Below are 11,741 nucleotides of genomic sequence, written 5' to 3' on the forward strand. Positions count from 1 at the left end.
TAAACGTGAGAGTATGACTATTTTTTACTGTTTCATTCTTTTAATCAATACAATAAATCAGAAGAGAAATGGAGTAATTTTATCTGTGGATTCGGTTTCATTAAAAACAAAGGAATTATAGTCCATTCCGATCTCTTTTTTCTATCTCTATGCACAAGAATAAATCCAAGGCCATATGTAGCATTTCTATCTCTACTTATAAAAGAGCAAACTAAGACCACATCACAAAGTGTACACGGGACAATAAGGATCCTCCGATCTGGTACATCTAACAAAATCTTGAAGTCAATATTATGTTGGTCCTCCGCCTCATGATCGAATGGCTCACGATCAATGTTCTGCCACAATCTCCCTCCCCTTAATCTATACTACTATTAAAAGACCAAACGTTACTTCCCCTACATCCACACGAGAAAGTGCACACACAATTACCCCAGACGTCCGATCATACCCACTAACTACCATCCAACTGTCCACGTTTCATCAACCATAATACAAACAGATCGACGGTTGTAAGGAAATGTTCTGCCGGCAGACTCCCACGTCCAGGCTCCTACACATCCCAACGATGACAACTCCATCCAGCGAATAATGCCGTATCTCCGCGATCAACGCCACCACGCCACGAACCTCGCGTCGGCACGCCGTCCAGCCGTCCTCGCTCCGCCCCGCCCGGCCACCCTCGGCACGCGACCCTCGCCCTGGTCTCCGCGACGTCCTGGACCCGCCTTGCAGCCCTAACTCTCCTCAATACGCCGTCGTCACGACGCCGCCCTCGCCCCCGGTGTCAGCGACGTCCTCGACCCGGCGCACTGCCTTACCTCCGGTGTCATCACCCCTGTAGCCAGCAACATCTCCAGTACATACGACTACTGCCGAACCTGCCAGTGCACAGGTTAGATCAACTGAATTTGCACGTCTTTTGGTCAGACATAAGACAAAAGGAATTGCTCTTTTAATCTGACGTCGTGTAATTTTATACTTACAGTACATCATAATTTGCATAGCACACTGAGTTCAGGCAGGGTTCGTGAAGTGTTTCAGAACAGGGGCCATTGAGAAGACAGTATGTCCGGATCTCAGCGTAGTGGGGTGCGTACTCCCTTTCAGGACCTGACGAACAATGACAGTTCAGGTAAATACATATATCACCTACTCCTAGCTACTAAGATCATGTAAGTACCGACTATGTCATTGCCTCGCAGGTCAAAAAACAGATCCAAAAGAACTAAAGAGACAGAGGGAAAGGGAGAGGTATGCACTAAACAGGGATGCAATATTGAAAAAAAGAAAGGAGGCAAGGGATCGTAAGAAAGCTATGTCCGCTATTTTAAATGGAACCAACACTCCATCTAAGCCACCCGTGGCCATGTCGCCTGGTTACTCAATTTTCTCTGTTCTTTATCATACATTTCATTAATCACATCTAAAGACATGTTAATTAAAAGTCCCTTTCGACAGGTTTTGACACTGTGGGGATGCCCAGTGCGTAGTCTGCTATCACCCAGCAACGACACACACCAGTTGTGGAAGGTCATGTGTTCTCCTACATCCAGACATACTACCGGCTTTTGTGTGTCAGCAACTGACTTTGGTAATACAATTTTGATGCAGGCATACCTGTTGATGTGGTAATGAGTGATCAGACTCCACTTCATGGTCCATGTTCACTAACAACACCAGATACTGTCGTCTCTAACAAGGAAAATGTTAATAATATGAACTCTGCCATTGAGTCCTCCCAACTGACTGTGTTACGACCGCCACTTCAAGCCTATGGATGCAGCAGTTCGTATGGTAATCATTTCTGGCTCATATTAACAATCGTACATAATGCACACATACATCGTACATAGTATAAACCTCTGTTGCTCAAGTTGTCTTGAACCTAATTCACACTAACTATACAGAAGAAAAACAAGCACTGAAGAGGCAGAGGGAAAATGCCCGGTATGAGCAACATAAAGAAGAGATATTGCAAAGCCTACGTGACAAACGTCGTGCAGCCAAATCTACAGTAGTGCTTACACCCGGAGAACAAAACCAATCTGATACAAGTGATGCCAGCTATATGAAACACTGTATATCTTATCTTGGATTTCCTAAGTGAGATTCACTCGATGTTTTTGTAGCTGATGAAGATTGTGATTGGCTACACACAAATGATATGTACCTGAGACAAACCATTGGAAGGAGGATGAGGCGAGACAACATAGTCACTGCATCGTCACGTAGACACAATCAAGTCAACAATTATAATGGTGCTTTCATTGACTACTTCTTGGTTCATACCTTTCATTCATCGCTGATACTTGCCCATTTTGCAACATATGTTGTCAGGCAACGACCACGACGATGATGCATATGGAATACTGGAGCCCGATGGCAACACAACAAATATGGATGGTACACATTAATGCATTTACGGTTCTATGTTTATTTTAGGATATCTTATAATTATTACAAACTAATATTTGTCTACTAAATAGACTGCTTGGGAGTTGAAAACCTTATTGAAACTGAATATGTTGAGCCTGATGAAGAAGCTAGGATGTTCGCCCACCAAGGTACCTTATTGCTATCATGAGTTTCCATATAGTATAATACTGTCTTTTCTGCAGAACAAAATATTAATTAATCTTCATATTCCAATCCAGATGTTGACTTTGAATCCTACCGAGTTGAACGACGTCACACTGATGGAACACCAACAAATGATCCTCATGATAGGGCTTACATTAACCTTCCCAAAAATCACCACGTCCTTAGAAAAGTTAGGGACTGTCTCCACTGTGGAGCATTGCGGTTTCAATACGAGGGACCTGCATTTTGTTGTAGAAAGGGGAAAGTAGATTTATTTACTCCCGAGGTCCCAGACGAGTTGAAACGGTTGTTCACAAGTCAACGTGATGACGATGCTAAACATTTTCGAGACAATATATGGTATTTCAACTCTCACTTCTCATTCACAAGTCTTGGAGTCACCCTTGATCGTCGAGTAAGCACTGCAGCAGGAACCGGCGTATATACCTTTCGTGCTTGTGGGGGGTTGTACCATGCTCTTGATGAGCTGGTGCCGACTGATAATGGCCCTAGGCATTTGCAACTCTATATTTATGATACAGATCATAACTTGGTGCACAGGACTAATAGGTCTCCAGATCTAGATATAGATCTCATACGGAAAATTCTGGGAATACTAGAGCAGAACCCTTATGCACGGGCTTTCAAGAGCCTTGGGTCTGTTCCGAATCTAGATGAGTACAAGATCTCACTAAACACAGATATCAAGTTGGATCAACGTAGGTACAATGCCCCAACGACTTCTCAGGTGGCAGCGATATGGGTTGAAGGGAGCGACCCACAAAACTGTTTTGACAGGAGTGTTGTCGTGCATGCCAAAAAAGGAGACCGACCACTCTATATTAGAGCGTACTATGGGTGCTATGACCCATTGTCATATCCACTGTTTTTCCCACGTGGGGAGACTGGTTGGAATCGTTGGATGCCGTATGTTCAGGCCCCCGATGACACCACCCAATTTCCAGCGCATAATTCTGGACCGCAAGAAAACCGCACCTCTGATTTACATACAGGTATGATGTTCATTATTAATTTGTTATCTACTTACTATCTTTAAGAAGAATAATAAAAACATTTGACTACCACAACCTATCAAACAGATGAAAACTTGATTAATGGAAGGGAACGAGTTGGCACCTTTGTGCCAGATGAAGACCGGGTCACTGGTTTACATACAGGTATGGTGTTCATTATTAAATTGTTTTTATATACTTGCTATCTTTGTGAATAAAAAATGAATATGAAACTTAAGAATTGGTTCGCCTATCAAACAGATGATAATTTAATTAATGAAAGGGAACAAGTTGGCAATTTTATGCCAGATGAAGGCCAAGCGACTGATCTACATGCAGGTACCAGTCATGATTGCTTATATTCTTAAGCAAATCTTATGTTGTCAGTCATTATGAGTCCAGCCAGTCTACTGGTATTTATGTTCAATATTGTAGATGATAATGAGGATATCCAAGATGAGGATTTTGGTGACAATGAGGTCAATGCAACACAATCCAGGAAATTTGTTAGTGCAAGGGAGTACTACTGCTTCAAGCTACAGGTCAGGAAGAAGCTTTTTAACATCATCTTGTTTGGTGGGCGCCTTTTCCAACAGTGGGCGGTTGATATGTATATCAAGATTGAGACTATGAGGTTGGACTGGTACTCAAAGCCAGAAAATCAAAAGGTTATACGAGCTGATCTCTACCAGGTATGGTGCTTTTGTTTATTCCAATACATCGTAATACAAGAACATTTTGAAAATCATGCCTTTTCCATAACCTTGTATACTCTTACAGGGTCTTGTTGACACCATCGTTGCCGGCGAGTCACGCGGTGATCGAATTGGCAAGAGAATCGTGCTTCCACGTACGTTTCCTGGTGGTGATCGTGACATGCAGCGGAGGTTGCTGGATGCGATGGCAATAGTCCAACGGTGGGGTAAACCGGATTATTTTATCACGATGACTTGCAATCCCTATTGGGAGGAGATAACCCATAATCTGATGCCTGGACAATTTCCACAAGACCGTCCAGACCTTGTGGCAAGAGTATACAAGGCTAAACAACGAGATATGATGGACTTGCTAACTAAGGGTAAGCATTTCGGAGAAGTCGCAGCTTATGTACATGTCACCGAGTTTCAGAAACGAGGCCTTCCTCATGAGCATATACTTTTAATCATGAAAACAAATAGCAAGTTAGCATCCCCAGATGACTATGATCGGGTGATATCCGCAGAGATACCTGACAAAGAGAAACACCCCGTTCTGCATGACCTGGTCGTCAAACACATGCTGCACGGACCCTGTGGTGAGTTGAAAAAGAGTTGTCCTTGCATGATTGAGGGACAGTGTAGGTTTCATTATCCGCGAGATTTTTGTGATGCCACACAACAAGGGAAAGACTCTTATCCCATCTATCGGAGGAGGGACGATGGGCGTGGAGTTAGGATCAGAGGAGCGAATTTGGACAATAGATGGGTGGTCCCTTACAACCCTTCTTTGCTTATGCGATATAACTGCCACATTAATGTGGAAGCATGCTCGAGCATCAAGGCAGTCAAGTATTTGTTCAAGTACATCTATAAAGGCCATGATCGGACGTCCTTTGCATTCGAGCAGGACATAATCAACGATGGTGGAATCATCAATGAAATCCGACAATATAGTGATGCACGCTACGTATCTCCTCCAGAGGCTATTTACAGGATTTTTGCTTTCAAAATGTTTGGTGTCAGTCCATCAGTGCTGCAGCTCTAGATTCATTGCCGAACATGCATACAATTGCATTTAAAGCTGGTGAAAATCTAGAAGATGTTGTCGCTCGACCATCTTCATCCAGGTCCATGCTTACCGAGTACTTTGAGATGAACCGGAGGAATCCGCAAGCACAGAAATTGTTGTACAGAGAGTTTCCAGAGCATTATAGATGGATAGCTGGAAAAAAGAAGTGGCAGAAGAGAAGAAATAACAGATCACAGATTGGAAGACTTGTGTATGCACACCCTGCTGAAGGAGAGAGGTACTACTTGCGTGTGCTGCTAAGTCATGTTCGAGGTGCCACTTCTTTTGATGATTTAAAAACAGTAAATGGCAACCTATGCACTTCCTTCAGAGAGGCATGTGAGCACTTAGGCCTCATTGAGCACGACAAGACTCTTCATGATTGCATGACAGAGGCAGCCACATTTCAGATGCCTTCTGCCCTAAGACGGTTGTTTGCAACTATATTGGTATTTTGCGAGGCAACAGAAATCCGACAATTGTGGGATAAACATCTACCATCAATGTGTGAGGACTACAGTCGTAATGAATCCAATGAGTCGGTACTTGAGCAGATGGTCCTTCGAGATATTAGGGATATGTTGCAATCCATGGGAAAGGATATTAAGAGCTATGGACTTCCGGATCTGGTTGAGACCGATGGTTCTTATGACAGTGAATACAGAGAGGTAACAGAGGAGAGGCAAATCACCGCGGACACAAAACATCTAGATCTATTTAGCAGTTTGAACCATGAGCAGCTAGCTGGTTTCAATGACATAATGGATCATGTGATGAACAAAAAAAGCCAGATATTCTTTGTTGATGGTCCAGGAGGAACTGGGAAGACGTACTTGTACAAGGCATTGCTAGCAAAGGTGCGTTCCATGGGCGAAATCGCGATCGCAACTGCTACATCTGGTATTGCAGCGTCGATAATGCCTGGAGGACGCACAGCACACTCCCGGTTCAAAATTCCAATCAAGCTCACTGACAACAGTATGTGCGGTTTCACAAAACAGAGTGGTACAGCGGAGTTGCTTAGACAGGCGTCCCTGATAATTTGGGACGAAGTCGCTATGACAAAACGACAAGCAGTTGAGACGCTTGATAGATCACTACAGGATATAATGGAATGTTCTTTGCCGTTTGGAGGAAAGGTTGTTGTCTTTGGTGGTGATTTCAGGCAGCTCCTACCCGTTGTGACACGTGGGACAAGAGCACAGATAACAGATGCTACACTTCTGAGATCCTATCTTTGGGAGAAGACCCGCAAGATACGTCTCACGCGCAATATGCGGGCATAGGCTGATCCTTGGTTCTCAGAATACCTACTAAGGATAGGCAATGGAACTGAAGAGACAATTGGCGACGATTATGTCCGTCTCCCCGAGGACATTGTCATTGGCTATACCGAGGATGAAAAAGCTATTAACATGCTCATCGAAGATGTCTTCCCATCTTTGCAGGCCAATGCTAGATCGAGAGAGTACATGAGTGCACGTGCTATTCTTTCAACCAAGAACGATCATGTCGATGACCTGAATGAAAAAATGATCTCCAGGTTTCCAGGCGAAGAAAAGTTATACCATAGTTTTGACTCAATTGAGGATGACTTGCAGAATAATTACACAATTGATTTTTTGAACTCAATCACACCAAATGGCTTGCCCCCGCATGTTTTGAAATTAAAGGTCAACTGTCCAGTCATTCTGCTCCGGAACCTCGACCCTCATAATGGTCTATGCAATGGAACACGGCTTATGATCAGAGCCTTTCAGGATAATGCAATCGATGCGGAGATTGTTGGTGGTCAGCATGCTGGAAAGAGGGTGTTTATACCTAGGATCCCTATGTCACCCTCGGAGGACATCTCACTTCCTTTCGAACTTAAGAGAAAACAGTTCCCCATCCGCCTGAGTTTTGCCATGACAATTAACAAGGCATAGGGTCAGACCATCCCAAATGTCGGCATTTACCTTCCCGAGCCAGTATTCTCACATGGGCAGCTATATGTTGCATTGTCAAGAGGAGTGTCGAGAGAGACGACACAGATTTTGGCCAAGCCAAACAAGGATGTTGATAAATCCGGGAAAAGCACCAAGAACATTGTCTACAGAGATGTTTTGGAGAGATGAGGCAGGTGCATTATTCCATTATTTCTTTTCACATACTATGTTCGCTTTCAAAACCAGCTTATGAAACTAGCTCCTTACAAGCTTTTCATTTTTGTAGCCGTATCTCATGTCATGCACTAATCACTTCACATTTTTTGTTGATCAGGTTTGAGAAATATTCTTGTTCAGGAGAATTGAGGCTTTGCTGTGGTTACTGGTCTCCACATGTGCAACTTGTAAACCTATTTGGAAGAGAAGAGCATGGTCGACTGATGCTACGACATGGGGTCAGATCATACATAATAAGGAACGCTTTGTGCTGTATCCTGTACTATCTAAATTTTCCCTTCGAAATTATGTTCTATTAAACATGTTCTTGAATGCCCAAGTGAGATGCTCTATGATATATTTGTAACGAAAACTGCAAAAGATTGAGATTCCTGGAATATATTCTTGAATGCCTAAGTGAGATGTTCTATGATATATTTGTAACGAAAACTGCAAAAGACTGAGATTCCTGGAATATATTGAAGTTAAAAGGCGTTTTTTACTACTATGTTGCAAATAGGACGTTCCCGGATCTATAGCACACGAGCTCACATGCTTTCTTTTTTTAGAAAAAAAATCAAAAGAATAATGCATACAGTATTCATAAAAGAATATAAGTCATGTAACAGACTAAACTGGTGGATAACCACAGTGGGCGAGAATACCTCTTCCAACATGCATCAAACCAGTTGAAGATATGCCTCCTATTCCGATTCCAATTTCTACTTCACCTCTTCACTGATCTCCCCCTTGGCTGGCTTGATGGATCATGTGATGAACCAAAAAAATCAAAAGAACAAGTCGTGATCTCCCGCAGTCGCTTGCTCATGTACAAGAAGGCAACCACCATACATCAGCTGAATTTCAAATGAAACAGAAAAAATTAGTTTCTCAAATATTAAAAGGGTGTGCTTTTTCTGAATTATTAAGCCCACGGTTACGGAAGGAAGGTGGGCCAATCACAATATTTATGCATATAAAATGTACCATGAAAATAACTCCAATAATTTTGTGCGAGTATAAAAAAAGCACAAGATAAGATTCTGGGGCCTCAGAAAAATCCGGGGATGATAGCAATCAGGAGTCCCCAATTATCGCGATAGTAGTTTCCTTTCTCTCACGATTCTGCCTTATATTGTCTGATACCACTACTTTCACCTCTCCTCCATCCTCCCTCGCGATCTCTCATCCGCATCCCAACATACATCCACAACAAGTCTCTCCACTGATCCGCACACATCTGCCCTTGGTGAAGCACCGTCATCGTCCATGTCTACGCCTTCGTCACCGGTGCCCCATGCGAGTCAATCTCCAACCAGATCCGGTACTACTGTCCATGCTATCGAGATGGTAAAGACATATTATATCTCTGTTCTTTCTATGCAAGGTTTCCTATCTAAAAGTGTCATACTTGGGTTGTTAGGATGGCATCAAGAAGGTAGCAAAGGATGAGGATATAGATAATATGCAGGTTGAAGAGGTCATAAAGAAGGACGAGGATACAAACTATGAGTCGGCACAGTTGATACAAGAAGACTCTACTATGGAGGATACAGAGAATATGCATATTGATGAGGTGATAACCGTACAGGAGGATACATATCCCGAGTCCACAGAGGCAAGTTTTCTTTCCACATGTCATTACTATTCTAATTCTAACACCACAGATCACTTTGTAATTTTTTTAGTACAATATCATATCAAAAAGATATTCTATCTGTTATAATATTATACTACCATGTGTTTTAGCTACCGAGAGATGACGAATCAAGTGAAGTACTCAACAATAATGAAGTGGAGGAAAATAATTGCACGGAGAGCTCAGAATATACACCTATTCTTGAAGAAAACATAGCAAACAGAGAGGCCAAAGATTCTGAACATACAAATGTGACTTTCCTTTTCCAATTATTTCTTCCAAAACTATTATAATTATATTATATCCTACATACGGGTAATTCTTCTAATATTGTTTTCAGAAATTAAGCCACAACGAAACAAGTCAACAAATGGTGGCAATTGAGGACGAGAAATTGGTACAAACACCCGGCACGGAAGGGCTTCAAACTATAGAGGACGAGCTAACAATGCCCGTGCATATAAAGAAACATATACGACGACATAACAAGCCTAAGAAGGCACAAGACTATGTTGTTTATCCACAAGGCACAGAACAAAACCTTCAATGTCCTTGTACTGCTATATTATTGTTTTTGTGTTCGTTATCACTAAATGTTATTATGGCCATCGTGACAGATTATGCCTGCACTGGCGATGATTGGTCCGTTATAGAAAAAATCAGATCCGAACCAAGTAAAGAAAGAAATTTAGTGAGCATCGGCGACGCATTTCTGAAAAAAAGACATTTACTATCTCTTCTATCTCCCAAAGAATGGGTTGGCGACGAAGTAAGTATATTAGGACATGAAGATGCTATTTAATTAGAAGTATGTGTCATCTAATATACTATGTATACTTTTAATTGTAGGTCATAAATACGTACATAAATTGCATGATTTTTACTGAGCATCTACAAGTAAGGTCAGGTGGAAGTGTGTTCTTAGAGAATGCATGCATCTCTAAGATGATGAAGATCGGTAGCTATCTGCCCTCAGATGACATGGATGCTGCACCAGCATGGGTATTAAACAGAGCCAAAGCATATTTGGAAAACGATATGGTTATTCTTACTTTTCTACATATTTCTATGAACTACAGCAAGAACGACCGATTCGTCCACATACTTCTACAACTAAAATAATCATTTTCTTCAGATATACTTACCAATAAACATGGACGACATTCACTGGTATTTATGTGTTATAAATGCCAGAAAAAAATGTGTTCAAGTGCTCGACTCGCTAGGCCCATACATGAGCCGCAAGGACCTCACTGATACGGTTAGTACTTAGTCCTACTCCCCCATCTTTTCTAAGAACCTTCTTTTTCTTATTTCTCACTTGTGATGCTTATACTTTTTCCATTTGTTGGTACAACAGCTAGAAGGACTAGAGGATTTATTCAAATATGCATCCAAGCACATGGAATTAAAATCCGATAAGTGGATTGATCTAGATGTTACAACATGGAGAAGAGAAGAATATATTAAGAGTAGTCTTCAGACGGATGGGTACGCCTCCTACTATAACTCATCGCATTTATGCTTAACTGGGCACATTTGGTATGTTATTATGTTTATTTTATCACTCATAGCATTCCTGAATCACATTTGTTCAAGAGATTTGGTATGCCAATGCAATTATTTACCTTATTGTATGCCAATGCAATTGACACAACACCTCTCATGAGATCTGGCCTAAATAATGGAGCTCAAGGCGATACACTTCATTGGGCTGCATATAAAAAATGCGTTACGATTTTCAATCTTTTTTTATTCACTCATAGGGCTAAATAGAGTAAGCAGTCACGCATTAACTTGTACTATCAGCTATGCTAGCAATATTACAGGAGAAGTATCAGCTATGCTAGCAATATTACAGGAGAAGAAGCAGAGCGTGTTCTGTTATACTATTAGGCAATTGAGCATAGATCAAGTGTTTCTTTCCGCACCTGCATAAATTATTTGGGTATAACTCCAGGCCTTATTTTTTACTTCTCCATTTGTACCATCCTGCAATTGGTACAAGCAATGTAAAAAATAACATTCTACATACAGGAGATCAAGAACAAGAACTGAAATTCCTATTACCATTACCTGCGATATAAATAGTGCGAACTTTGAATCAACCACTTTGTGGTACCTGGAAGAGTTATTGTCCATCATTTGGTCAGGAAGTGTGTTCTACTAAGTGTACAAACTGAAGCTGCATGAAAAGCAGAGGAATGGATACAAGGCCTACTTGAGGATAGATAGATGAACTGACCTCTGGAAATAGTCTGGTCTATTGCAAGCCAACAACAACGGCGACAGAGAGATTAGGTTGATCCTGTAGAGCACGTACGCGAGCTGCGAACTCCTTCCCAGAGCGACTTGATGACGCACTGGATCTCGATCCAATTCGATATGCCTGCTCCCGAATTGTGTCGACCAGCTCACATCTCGATATCCTCTGGGGCAGTAGGATGAAGGTGGCAGAGTCGATCCAGGGAAGATCTGCGGGGTTGGCGGCGAGGCAAGGCTGCGGTGGTCAGAGGAGGGGGCGGGGCGAGGCCGTGCTGGGGATAAGGGCCGACGGGGCGAGGCCCTGGAGGGGATAGGAGGAGACGGGGCGAG

General features: G+C 42.2%; 1 long non-coding RNA gene across 2 annotated transcripts; it reads right to left on the bottom strand.

Annotated features, from left to right (window-relative positions):
* Positions 1 to 374: 374 nt before the first annotated feature.
* On the bottom strand, positions 375 to 11,741 carry LOC120973776 (uncharacterized). 2 transcript variants are annotated; one of them, XR_012203383.1, is made up of 8 exons: positions 11,392 to 11,741; positions 11,223 to 11,268; positions 11,078 to 11,138; positions 10,775 to 10,860; positions 8,173 to 8,364; positions 1,621 to 1,774; positions 987 to 1,113; positions 375 to 872 (listed from the first exon to the last, which is right to left on the bottom strand). It is a non-coding gene; the product is annotated as an uncharacterized lncRNA (long non-coding RNA). The 2 variants fall into 2 exon arrangements; XR_012203382.1 differs by having other exon boundaries at positions 375 to 881.

Source organism: Aegilops tauschii, chromosome 2 (genome assembly GCF_002575655.3).
Source record: "Aegilops tauschii subsp. strangulata cultivar AL8/78 chromosome 2, Aet v6.0, whole genome shotgun sequence".
In the NCBI taxonomy this organism is placed as follows: Eukaryota; Viridiplantae; Streptophyta; class Magnoliopsida; order Poales; family Poaceae; genus Aegilops; species Aegilops tauschii.